Here is a 12,587-nt window from a genome sequence, read left to right as displayed (position 1 = left end):
TCGCTAATATCTGTTCCTTGTTCCTTATATTTTTCATTGTGCGGGGGCCTTAAAAATCGTCTAAAGCGACGTTATCGCAAATATCGCACATACATGCGTGCCACAGCTATGTCATTGATAATTGATTGAAGGAAAGAGGCAAAGAGTGGGCTCATAGATTTCCGTTCACGTTCAACAAGATAACGCTACAGCAGTCTGTTCTGTGCCGGTTTGAACGGAGATAATGCTGTCATTTCGTGTGCTTTAATTGCATCGGTAATTGGATTGTCAGTGACTGTTTGACAAGCAACTTGCGACCGCAAAATCTGTTCTTTTCGATAAAAACGAGCGTCACGCACTTAAAAAAAAAATAAAAAAAAAATATATGTATACAACATATTTTCGGATCGCACTTCCATTTACATTTGCTTTAATATGCAGCTTGATTCGCTGATAGATTTGGCGACATGGTGACTGCGGTGCCATCCACGTACCAGCACATATAAGGAAGCCGAGGCGTTATTATTCAAATTAAATAGGATAATACCTATTGTGCGAAAAGGAATATCGTGCATGTGATACCAGTTTTTAGTCTCCGCTTTTCTGTTCTTTTCCTCGTTTTGCTTCTGCGAGCAAGAACGAGCGCCTTCTACGATTCCACATTCAAGGCGCGTCTTTCAGCAGCTATATGGCGTTATCGCTGAAGCCAGTATCTGTCTGACAGTGTCGTAGGATCAATGAAAATAGCCGATAGTGACTTGAACCGAGTCCGTTCTTGTTCGAATTATATTTTGTTGGCCAGATCAAATGAAGCTTTTCTTTCCGCGAAGCGCTTTTCACGATAATGGCTCCATGTGATTATAGATTGAGTGTAAATTTAGTGTTGGCAAAGTGATCGCCGCCAGATGGTAATTTGTGCAAGGTAATCCTAAATATAAGTCAGTTAATCTTTTAATTTAGCGGATTGTTGCCGACCAGTTGCGTCAATTTAAAATATTACCCGGGAAAAAAAAAATCCTTATAATGTCTTATATGTTCATATAAGAAGCGGTCTTATATGCTCATATATGAATTTTGGCCGCATAAACTCTTATGTGGTCATATATGATTATATAAGATTATATAAGGACATCATATATTTAATATCTCTTATAGTGTGTTATATGCTCATATAAGAAGCTATCTTATCATATATGAATTTTGACCTGATAAGAGTTTATATGGTCATATATGATTATATAAGATTATATATAAGGACATATATATTTAAATAAGTTTTAGAAAATTGTTATATATTTTCAAATGTTATTTTTTAAGCGTGCCACTTTATTATAAGAGTGGACTTCACGATATAACTGATACAAAAATTGTGTCACTTCGAGACAGCGTCGCGCGAGAATAGCGCGCCGAGACAGTGTCGTGTCTTTTTGATGCCGGATCGGATACTTTGAGATGCAATATTCTGATCTGATCATATATAATTTTATATGACTATATCATTTCATATACGATTATATTATTTTCGGTTTAAATTATAAGGTATGTTTGCAAAATAATAGGATTAATATATTTGTTTATAAGAACTATAATATATATTATATAACAGTTTTTTTCACGAATTATTACTGGTAATTTCACTGTTTACGAAAATATTTAATAAAAATTAATATGTCAATTAAAACAATTAAGTATCATATGCAAAATTAGAAAAAAAAGAAAAGTTAAAATAACATAAGCAATGAGAATTGCCGTTTTCGGTCGAAGCGGATCTTGATGCTTAATAATATTTCACAATCAATTATTATTATTAAATACATGCATGTTTCAGTTTTTTAAATTGGCACTGCGTGCCAATATGGACTTTGTCGGACTTAAAACGCAATTGTGTAAACTGAAACTAGAAATAATATATTTCATATTAATTTGATATTGTCAAGTAAAATAATATACTAGAAGAATATTTATAACAGTTATACAAATTTATATGGATCCATTATAGAGTATATATTCATATACATATATGATTATCTTTAACCTTATAAACATACTTTTACATGATCACATATGATAATATACTAGTATGTAAAACCATATATGACTATATAAAGTTATACTTAAAGAGGTTTAGCCATATAATATTGTACAAGATTGTTCAGGAATCGCGAGAAACCTCGCGTCTCATCCGTTGGTTTCGAGCGTTAAATTTCTGTAGTGCTCGCCGTGTTTTGTTTATCTGCGAGACCTTGGGTACTTTCCGTTTCACGCATATGCGCGCATTTATCTATAGCATACGTAACGTTTACTATAGAAAATGTGCGCATCATGCGTGAATCGGAAAGTACCCCTTGTCGAAACCCGACGTATTACCGCGACAGCTACCTGTTACCCGAATCTTCTCGTTCGCTCCTCGGAAACGATCGCGTTATTCGTCGAACCTCCCTCTCCTCGCGCGCTCGCAATTACCGTCTAGACACTTACTGTGAATACCGCTCGCCTCAGAACTCACCGTGACATCGTAACAGTTACATTAAATTTTCGATACCACCAATACCGCCTTTTTGATTAGTCGTTCCTATATACCAATACCTTGACTGCCGAGTCCTTCTTACAAGGCTGTACCAGCCAACCACGCTTAGCGAAACAAAACCCGAATCGTTGAGTGCACAAAGATTATATTTCCATTTTTTATATGACCATATATAATTATATATTTACTAATATGAACAAATAAGAGGTATTTTTTCCCGAGTATATAATCATATATGCTCATATATGGCCGTATATAATTATATACTCTCATATATAGCCAAATAATATTGTTTAAGATTATATTTTCCATTTCTTATATGATCATATATAATCATATATCTACTAATATAAACTAATATAAACTAATATGTATAAATAAGAGGTTTTTTTCCCGGGTAGGGTGCATTCAGGAATTACGCCCAGGCACACCTAAGTAATTCTAATGCTATAATATACGTGACGTAAATTATAGCTTAGAGTTACCCAGGTTGAATTTCTGAACGCAGCCCTGATGTTTCTCGAGCTTGTCTCTTATTTTACCTTCGAAGTTTTCACAAATTGTAAAAAAAAATCAAATAAGAATTATGTTTACAAACTGATCTTCCTTTTGTTATTTGAAAAAAGAAGATTAAAAGACAAAAAATTAAACCGGACATTTATATTCTAATTGGAAGTGAGAGAATTTCGTAGCGACCTGACGAATTTATCTAAAGACCCTACAGCTGTTTCTCGAGCGTATTCTGCTGCATGCGGCGTATCGCATTTTAAGACGTATCTGATGTAAAGAAGGTGAATTTTTAGCATAGCGCATGGATAGCGACATTGGTGCAACAGCGACATTGGTGCAACAGCAGCATCAAACGCTCGACGGTAATCACTATCAGGGTCAGAAGGAGCAGGACAACGTGAATGGTACTGTTGAGTCTGCCGAGGGTCATGCGGTCGACAGGTTTCGCGGCGAGGCTGGATGTTCGGTGAAGGAAATCGCGGTCGTAGCTCCGGACAATGATAGCGTTGGAGATTCCTCTACGCAGTGCAGTGACGTTATAGACGACGACAATGAAGAAGAGGAGACGGATGTCGAGGAAAGCGGCGCCGGCGGCTGGATCATGAATCCGCCGGTATCGACCATCGTCCAGCAGCATCAAGCGTTCGATACCACGAATGGTTACATCGCCCTTCCGAACCCCGATTCGTCGAATTTCAGTGACGTTCGCGTGAAGGATTCGAGCAATGTGCATCTGGGTAATGAGGTCAACTACAATGGTCCGGTTACCATTCATGTAAACCATGTCGTTTACACGAATCCTACTCCGAATCAAGATGCGATTGAACTTGACGTTATCCGCCCCTCCGACAATATCTCGGATTTGTCGACGAATAAGGACAACGGAGCTCCAAACGAATGCATTTTTCCGCAATATACTAAATTAAATAAAGGTAATAGTTAATCGTGCAACGCAACAGACCCGTTGCTTTTAGTTTTTCTATAATACATATACTTCTTTCTTTACGTAAGTACACATAGATATGTTTAAGCATAAAATCGCCGGATAACTAACAAGAACAGATCCCTTATAAGTTTCCGGATCTTAGGGTAACAACAATTTTATATAAGATACAGTTTTATATAAGAAACTAGCGAAGCGCAAGCTCAAAATCTATTCCCCTCTCCCCAAAGTCACCCATTAATTAGGAGCACCAATAGAATCCCATAAAACCTCCAATTTTCAACCCCATAGTAGCTATCCCCGTAAAATTAGTAATCTTGTGGTACCAGTTTCATAAACAAAAAATTAGAAAAATTTGGCACTGGTTTCAAGATAATTGATCTATTAATAAAAAATTATCCATTAATAAAAAATTAAACTTATCCTCCAAAAATTAAAAAAATTTTGGCACTGGTTTCAAAAGATTGGTCAATTAATAGAGGAAAGTACCCGATTATGAGATACCATATCTATTTTGTGTGATTGCCGGAAGTCTATGGGCAGAATTGAAAAATATAGTAGGTCATTTTGAAGGGAATTTAATAAGCTTTAAGATGCTGAAATGTAAAATTTAATTTAAATATTAATTTTGCTGAAAATTAGAAAAATGTGAAAAATGAGCTTTCGGCAAAATCGCAAAAGTGTGCTCCTAATATGAGAGGTCCCGGGAAATCGCTAATAAAGTGCAAAATACATCATATTGCAATTAAAAAACTTTATTTAAAGTTTTTGAAAGACAAATGTAATGGAGAAGCATATTTGCAACAATCGTAAACCCACTTATACTCAATATTGTACCTAACTTCCCCCTCCACCCTTTCCCCTCAAATCAAGGTCAGCACAGTCTTATAAATTCGTATAAACTTTCCCTTAACGTTAATATAGTATTTTCTCTTCTTTTATTACTATACAATAACTTTCATACTTCAGCAACCCAGGAGTACCCCGAGTATCTCATGTTACGAGCACCACGCCTTGCGGTTTCGCGATCACCAAATCTAATCTCTACAATTGAGCAACTCAACATATCCCGTATTTTCCTATTAATACGACCTTACTCTATCGCTGCATGCAGAACTTATTGCCAAATATTTATTAATTATATAATAAACAAGGTTTAAAGACTCATATCCATGGCACTTGACAACATCCAATTTCACAATTTCTTTCTCTGCAACAACTACACGCACGATCAAACAATGAATTTTCCACTAAATAGGTTTTACCCCAAGGGCAATAAGTTTATGGTGGAACCAACAGATAGGGCCTATTAGTTTAGCAGAAACCTCGCTGTCGCATATTAGGAGCCTATCTCATAATAGGGGACTTTCCTCTACTTATTATTTCTCGAAATTTAAATAATTTCCAAACCGGTTTCCAAAAAATCGGTAACGAAAAATTATCCATAAATATTATCCATAAAAAAAATTCAGCTTGATATCTCAAAGTTTGCGGAAATTGGAGCAATCACGTACATTTTTTTAAACAGAAATCGGAAACCCCTTTACTAGCAATTTAGCAATTTTTCTAATTCTATTATATTCTTCAGTTCTTTCTATACTCCTATTTTATATATATATTTCTTTAAGATTCGGTCAATTATTTCCCGAAAAATTGGAAAAATTTCGGAACCGGTTTTCAAAAAATCGGTAACGAAAGATTATACACTTTATGGCAATCCCCGGAAAATTCTACTTCTACTTCATATACAATTCTTTGAAATTCGGTCAATTATTTCCGGAAAAATTGGAAAAATTTCGTAAACGTTTTCCAAAAAAATCGGTAACAAAAAATTATACCCTTAAAGCACTCCCCGGAAAATTTTATCCCTATTTCATATACTTTTGGTTAAAATTTGGTCCATTAATGAATGAGTAGTTCGCGGTCATACAGACAGAAGACGGTACTTATATATATAGATAATATATAGATAATAAATCGCGACCCGCTAAATTTCATTATAGTGTAAATATGCTAATTGCTAAATATGCTATAAATATGCTATAGATAATGTAAATATTTTTTATCGATATCATCGTAACAAGACATTACTCTAATGTCTTCCCTGATAAAAGAAAATATACTTTCAACTCTTCCAAACTTATAGTTTGAATACGTGTGTGATAAATATGTTGTGTATTTAAATATTAAAGAACGAATCAATATTCATCTTGAAAATTTTAAATATATTAGTAGAAAACGTAATGATTACTTGCGGACACTGATTTTTATCTGATAAATTCAAAAACATTATAGAATCAAATTCTCTTTGTTTTACACGTAAACATTTCGTGGTACATGTAAACATACGTGGGTACGTAATAAACAACACAAAGTGTTGAAATGTTTACATGTAAAACAAAGAGAATTTGATCTGGCTGAGTAACCTGAAATGATTAGTCGAATCGACGTCAATTTGATGTCGACTCATTGATAAATAGTCGATGTCAAATACTGATTCATATCTTTGTCATCTCCGATCTCATCATAGTTGTTTTTACGTCAATTAAACAATTGCGAATATTTTTGTAAGCTATTATCTTTCATCTGGCTACACATATACAGATGACAAAAATATCAATCAGTATTCGATATCAATCATTCATCGATGCATTGACGTCGATTTGACTAATCATCTCTAGTTATATAGTAATGATAGTTCTGTGATAGTAATGCGATAAGAATCAATGATGTACAATCTTTATTTATTTTGAAGTAGTTTCGATAATTTCTTCCTTTTAGTACATGTCTGAAAGAAACCTATTTACAAACGTTGACCTGTCAGAGCATGGGGGTTTTCGGAAGAACAGCCATTTCTTCTCTTACGTGAATTATGATAATGTTATCAGAGAACCATTTAGACTGGAACAATTTTTAAAAGTAATTTCAATGTTACGAATATCATTAACTACATTGACCAATGGTCTTTGTCATACTATTCCAGAATATAGTTTAATATCGACGATATTCTAGAGTCTAGACTATAAATTGTTACACTTTAGTCGCGCCACAAGAATTAAAGCTAAATATAAAAGAGCTATTTTTATCTCACAGTATATATGTGTCACGCTATCTGACATAGATTGGCAAGATATTGGATGCCGCAAATTGTTTACTCGATTGTGAATAAACTAGCAGACAAGTGACATCAAACAAGAATTATAATACTTTACGCGAGGGGCTTTATGTAATTATAATATTCCTTTCGTACACAGTGCTATCCGTTATAATAATTGCGAATGAATTTCATCAAACGATATTAAGTAGCTCGTAAAACTATCGTTCTAATATAGCTTTTTATAATTATTTTAGTGACGCAATGGCTCTGGACGTGGAAACGTGCGGTTTTATCGTGCGTTTATAACTTTAATACTTCTAGCTATTGTAGTGCCCATAACTGTACATTTTACTCGTCATTCGGACGCATCGACCACAACGCCCGCAACGACCACACCGTTTATACCGACCACACCACCCACATCACCCACAACACCTACACCAATCACACCAACCACACCGGAAATTCCAAACTCATCTACCGAGGGTAATTGTCCATCTAGAAAATATTTTGTTATGCAAGCGCGACACGAGGCCATTTGTATCTTATCACGATTGCAAACTTAAAATCTGTCTCTTACATTATATATTTGTATTTATTCCATTTATTCGTCTACTTAAAAGCATGTCTTTTTTTACTTTCCACGAGTCATATATTTTAAAACTTATTGCACTCTTATATATGAGAGTAATATTTTAGATTTTAATGTTAAAGTTGACATATACGTCTGATTAAGATTGCCAAATTTGGTGTTAAATTAAGGAGTTTCTAACTATAAATTTGTCTGAATGGTATATCTTGAACTTTTTGTACGATATGTATTTTATTTTCATGACTTGCAGATAATAACGGGACAGATTTTCGCATTGTCGAGAGGGACGAATGGGGTGCACGGCCGCCTTCGGAACCCCTAAGAAAAATGAAGCTGCCAGCACCATGTGTAATTATTTGTCACACTGTGACAGCATTCTGTACCACGCAATCAAACTGTGCAAACCAATTGAGAATTATCCAGAATAATCAGATGGAAGGTGTTTTTGACGATATTGCCTACAATTTCCTCGTCGGAGGCGACGGCCTCGCATATGTTGGCAGAAACTGGAATTATGTCGGTGGCCATTCAAGACACTATAACGGCATAAGTATCGATATTGCGTTCATCGGTGATTTCACTTCGGTTGTACCGCCGAAAACGCAATTAAATGCCGCAAAAGAGATCATAAAGTTCGGTGTCAGAGCCGGAAAAATTGCGCCTGACTATAAACTGATTGGACTCAAGTTAAGAACACGACAAGTTAAGAATGTTACGAATGGTGGAGATGCCTTATATAATGAAATTAAAAATTGGCCCAATTGGGCCTATGGTATCTTTTCACAATGGAAAACTTAAAATCTGTCTCCTACATTATATATTTGTATTTATTCCATTTATTCGTCTACTTAAAGGCATGTCTTTTTTTACTTTCCACGAGTCATATATTTTAAAACTTTTTGCATTCTTATATAATGAGAGTAATATTTTAGATTTTAATGTTAAAGTTGACATATGCGTCTGATTAAGATTGCCAAATTCGGTGTTAAATTAAGGAGTTTCTAACTATAAATTTGTCTGAATGGTATATCTTGAACTTTTTGTACGATATGTATTTTATTTTCATGACTTGCAGGTATTAACGGGACATATTTTCGCATTGTCGAGAGAAACGAATGGGGTGCACGGCCGCCTTCGGAACCCCTAAGAAAAATGAAGCTGCCAGTACCATATGTAATTATTTGTCACACTGTGACAGCATTCTGTACCACGCTACCAGAGTGTGCAAACAAAGTGAGATTTGTGCAGGCTTATCACATGGAAGATGAAGGTGTGGAGGATATCGCCTACAATTTCCTCGTCGGAGGCGACGGCCTTGTATATGTTGGCAGAAGATGGAATTACGGTGCCCATTCAGGAATATATGACGACATAAGTATCGGTATTGCGTTCATCGGTGATTTCACTTCGGTTGTACCGCCGAAAATGCAATTAAATGCCGCGAAAGAGATCATAAAGTTCGGCGTCAGAGCCGGAAAAATTGCGCCTGATTATAAACTGTTAGGTCACCGACAAGTTATTAATATTACGAGTCCTGGAGATGCCTTATATAATGAAATTAAAAATACTTGGAAAAATTGGTCACCCTGCCCGAAAGGTTGCTAGCTCGATTGCCAAGTCCGCGTTGACAGTACACACGGCATTACACCTGACAAAATTGTGAACTAGGCGCAAAAAATGACAAAAAAAAACTGAATTAATTTTGCGATCCACAGCGTTATATTCCGTTTCAACGCAGTGTTTTTATATTTAAAATAATTGTCGTAGTGTTATAATATACCGAAGACTACTATTTTGTTATAATTTAATTTGACAATATGTGAAAGCAAATACTTATTTCAATTTAGCAACTGCCAAACGGCTTATTTTCATCCTTGATTAGGCACTGATTCAATTTGACATACGTGAATTATCCAAACAAAAGAAAAGTGTTCGATATGTCTTACAAATCTATTCTATTACAAACGCTCTCTTATTGAAAAACATTTTTATTTTAATGTCGCAAGAATTTTCATGATACCTATTTTTCTCGTTTTTGATGTCATTAATCCAAGATGACTGTGCGAGTGAACAGAAACCTTAACTTGTGAATGAAATACAATGTCTGAAAATATTCACATCCTTTTTTCCTTTAAATCTGCAGTTGTCATCTGTCAGTTAGATATAACTTCAACATGTACAGCTAACAGTTAACTGAAAATATCGCATTAAGACCAAATATAAGATTGAGTTACAGTCATATATAAATATTATTTGGATCTTATTAGAATTTTATATAATTTGGTTTAAATTTAAATTTAAATTGGTTTAAATATGATCAAATTAATTTTGAATTTATTACCATATTTAATCCACATTTAGCAAATTAAAACCATATTAACTCTGCATTTCCTTAGGTCTGTGCGGCTGATTTTGCATATTTTAACAAAGCAAGGTCCAGTTTAATCCATATATAGATTAAATAAGATTGGGGTAGGGGAGACCGGGGCTAAGCCGACAACGGGGCAAACTTGACACTAGGCTTTTTGCCAATTTAAATCTATCGTAGAAACTTGCCTTTCCTACTGTAAATGCGTCTTTATGTGCCAGTATTATCAACGGAATTTGGTAACATTCTGAGTTATAGTGTAATTTTTAACGCGACATAAGCGTTTTTGATAGTGAAAAGTAATTTTTCTGATCTCTCGAAAATGTCTACTCTTTCATCGAGCTTTACTCTTGCGAATCTACCGGTAAGTGATTTTGATGGGAAATTTGATGCTCTATATGAATCCGATAATCGTTTTTGCATATTTTCAAAATGTTCATGTTTTTGAAGTGACAAAAGTGAAAAACGACGTCCGGGGCAAAGTCAACACCACGCCGTTTCGTCGGCTCCCAGTAACAAACGATGCTTGTCATGCAGCCGTATGGCTCATGACAAATGTATGCGCACGTCCGATCGCGAGTTTACTTGCATTAATTGTTTTTCAGACATGAGTTTAGATGAAGATAATTGAAAGTTCAACAATTTTTGTTCTCATTATTTCAAATGATTGTTCTAGCTACTTTATTCCGAATTTTTGTACTTTTTAAATACACAATAAACAATGTATTTTCATTTTCAGACAGTAAAAAATAAGTTCCAGATCAAATTGTGTCGATCAGACAAAGTGTTGAGTTTGCCCCGGCGGGGTGTCGAGTTTGCCCCGGCATTTTTCAATTCGAAAATTAGTCTTCGCGTCACTTTTCCTTTCCTGGCGGCAAAGCAAAGCGACGTACAGCAAAACTTCCTGAATCAATTTTGTACCTGAAGAAACACTCTTTAAATATGTACCATTGAATTTGCCTAAAAATTTTAATTAAATATTAAAAATTGCCTTTGAAAAAATAGTGTCGGCTTAGCCCCGGTCTCCCCTACTTAATTTGATTTAAATATGACTTATATTTAAATTATAATTGATTTGCACATTCGATTCTAATAAGACTCTTATTGAATTCATATAAGCTTTTAATACGGTTTTAATACAATCGTTTTTCGTGGGAAGGGATATACAAGATATTATGTTAAACAAAAAACAAAACGCCCAGTGAGTTCTACGGATTTTTAGGCTTCGACCCGATAGTATGTTGTCCAACAACAAACCGTGTAGGCACCCGGCCGGCGCCACAATCACAGAGTCCCACGCGAACAAATAATACAGTGCAACCTTTAAAATTGGATGGATCATGGGGAGCTGTAGCGCGAGCAAGTAAGTAAAAATTCTTTTCCAAGCTATTCTCTAATAAAAGATAAGAAATACTGAAATAACTTTAACATTTATCAAAACTAACGTGCAACTTGGCCCACTTAATATGTATCTCTTCAGATCGCTTTACGAACGTATCTCGTAATACGTAAATGCATCTCTTAAATAACGCACCCAATTACATTTTCTAGCAATGATGAGTAATCAGCTTTATCAACACTAAATCGGCAATATAGACATTCTGGTTGAATTTGAGTAGAAAATGGTAAAAAAAATAACAGTCTCACGCGTAAACATTTTTATGAAATTAAATTCGACTTAATGAGATCTTGAAGAGCAAGATAAGAAATGTTTATTAAATGAAAAGAACTAGGATCAATGTGGGTATGGATTCAATTAAAGCTTTATTTAACTTGTAATATTTATTTCTTCTCAGTATGCGAGGAAAACGCAAAGTCTACCTTTGATATACCACCTATATTCAGACGTAATTCGTCGATATGCTTCCTGCCAGCGCGCAAATCGGAATGGTACATCGAGATTAAGAAAGCCCAGGCGACAGAATTTCCGCACATGGCGGCCGTCGGTTTCGATGATTTCGAAGTTGGGGTCTCGTGGCTTTGCAGCGGTAGCTTAATTTTCTCCAAGATTGTCCTGACAGCGGCCCACTGCACTTGGAGCGAGTTCTGGTAAATTTTCTTCGCCTTCTCTCACCGTTCTATCTAACACTCGAAAAATTTATGAAAAATGTGACCAAGATTGCTTTTATCTTCTAAAGTGAAAAACGACGATTTTCCTGTTATTATAACTACAGTTCCTTTTTTAACTATAAATTTTGATTTAGAATCTATCTCTTACCCGAACTATGTCAAGGCACTACTTTTACGAGCAACTTAATTTGAGATGAAGAGAAACTAAACTCTCGGGGTGCAATTAAATAAGATACTGAAATAAAATTGAGATACTTAAGATTATTGTTCTCTTAAGTTTCAGCCTATACTTTGAAATACTTAATTTTAACTATTGCCTTCAAAATATTTAATGTTAAAAAGCTGCAATAGACTGTCAAAATCTCCATTGAAATTCTTCTCGAGTTTATATTATTATTGTTGGAAATTAGAAAGTCACTTTTTTTGCCCATAATTGACTATAAACACACTTCGGTTATCTTAATAAATAGTAATTATAATAAATTTTGTTTGTCATAAAAA

At 34.8% G+C, this 12,587-nt stretch overlaps 1 pseudogene; it reads left to right on the top strand.

The window, feature by feature from the left end:
• The first annotated feature begins 16 nt into the window (after positions 1-16).
• Positions 17-9,765, top strand: LOC139782987 (uncharacterized; annotated as a pseudogene).
• Positions 9,766-12,587: the final 2,822 nt, after the last annotated feature.

Source organism: Temnothorax nylanderi, unplaced genomic scaffold (genome assembly GCF_030848795.1).
Source record: "Temnothorax nylanderi isolate EJ_2023f unplaced genomic scaffold, tnyl_v1.0 TNYL_tig0459_pilon, whole genome shotgun sequence".
Taxonomy (NCBI): Eukaryota; Metazoa; Arthropoda; class Insecta; order Hymenoptera; family Formicidae; genus Temnothorax; species Temnothorax nylanderi.
Note: the sequence above shows the minus strand (reverse complement) of the source record. Positions and strands in the feature narration are given on the sequence as shown.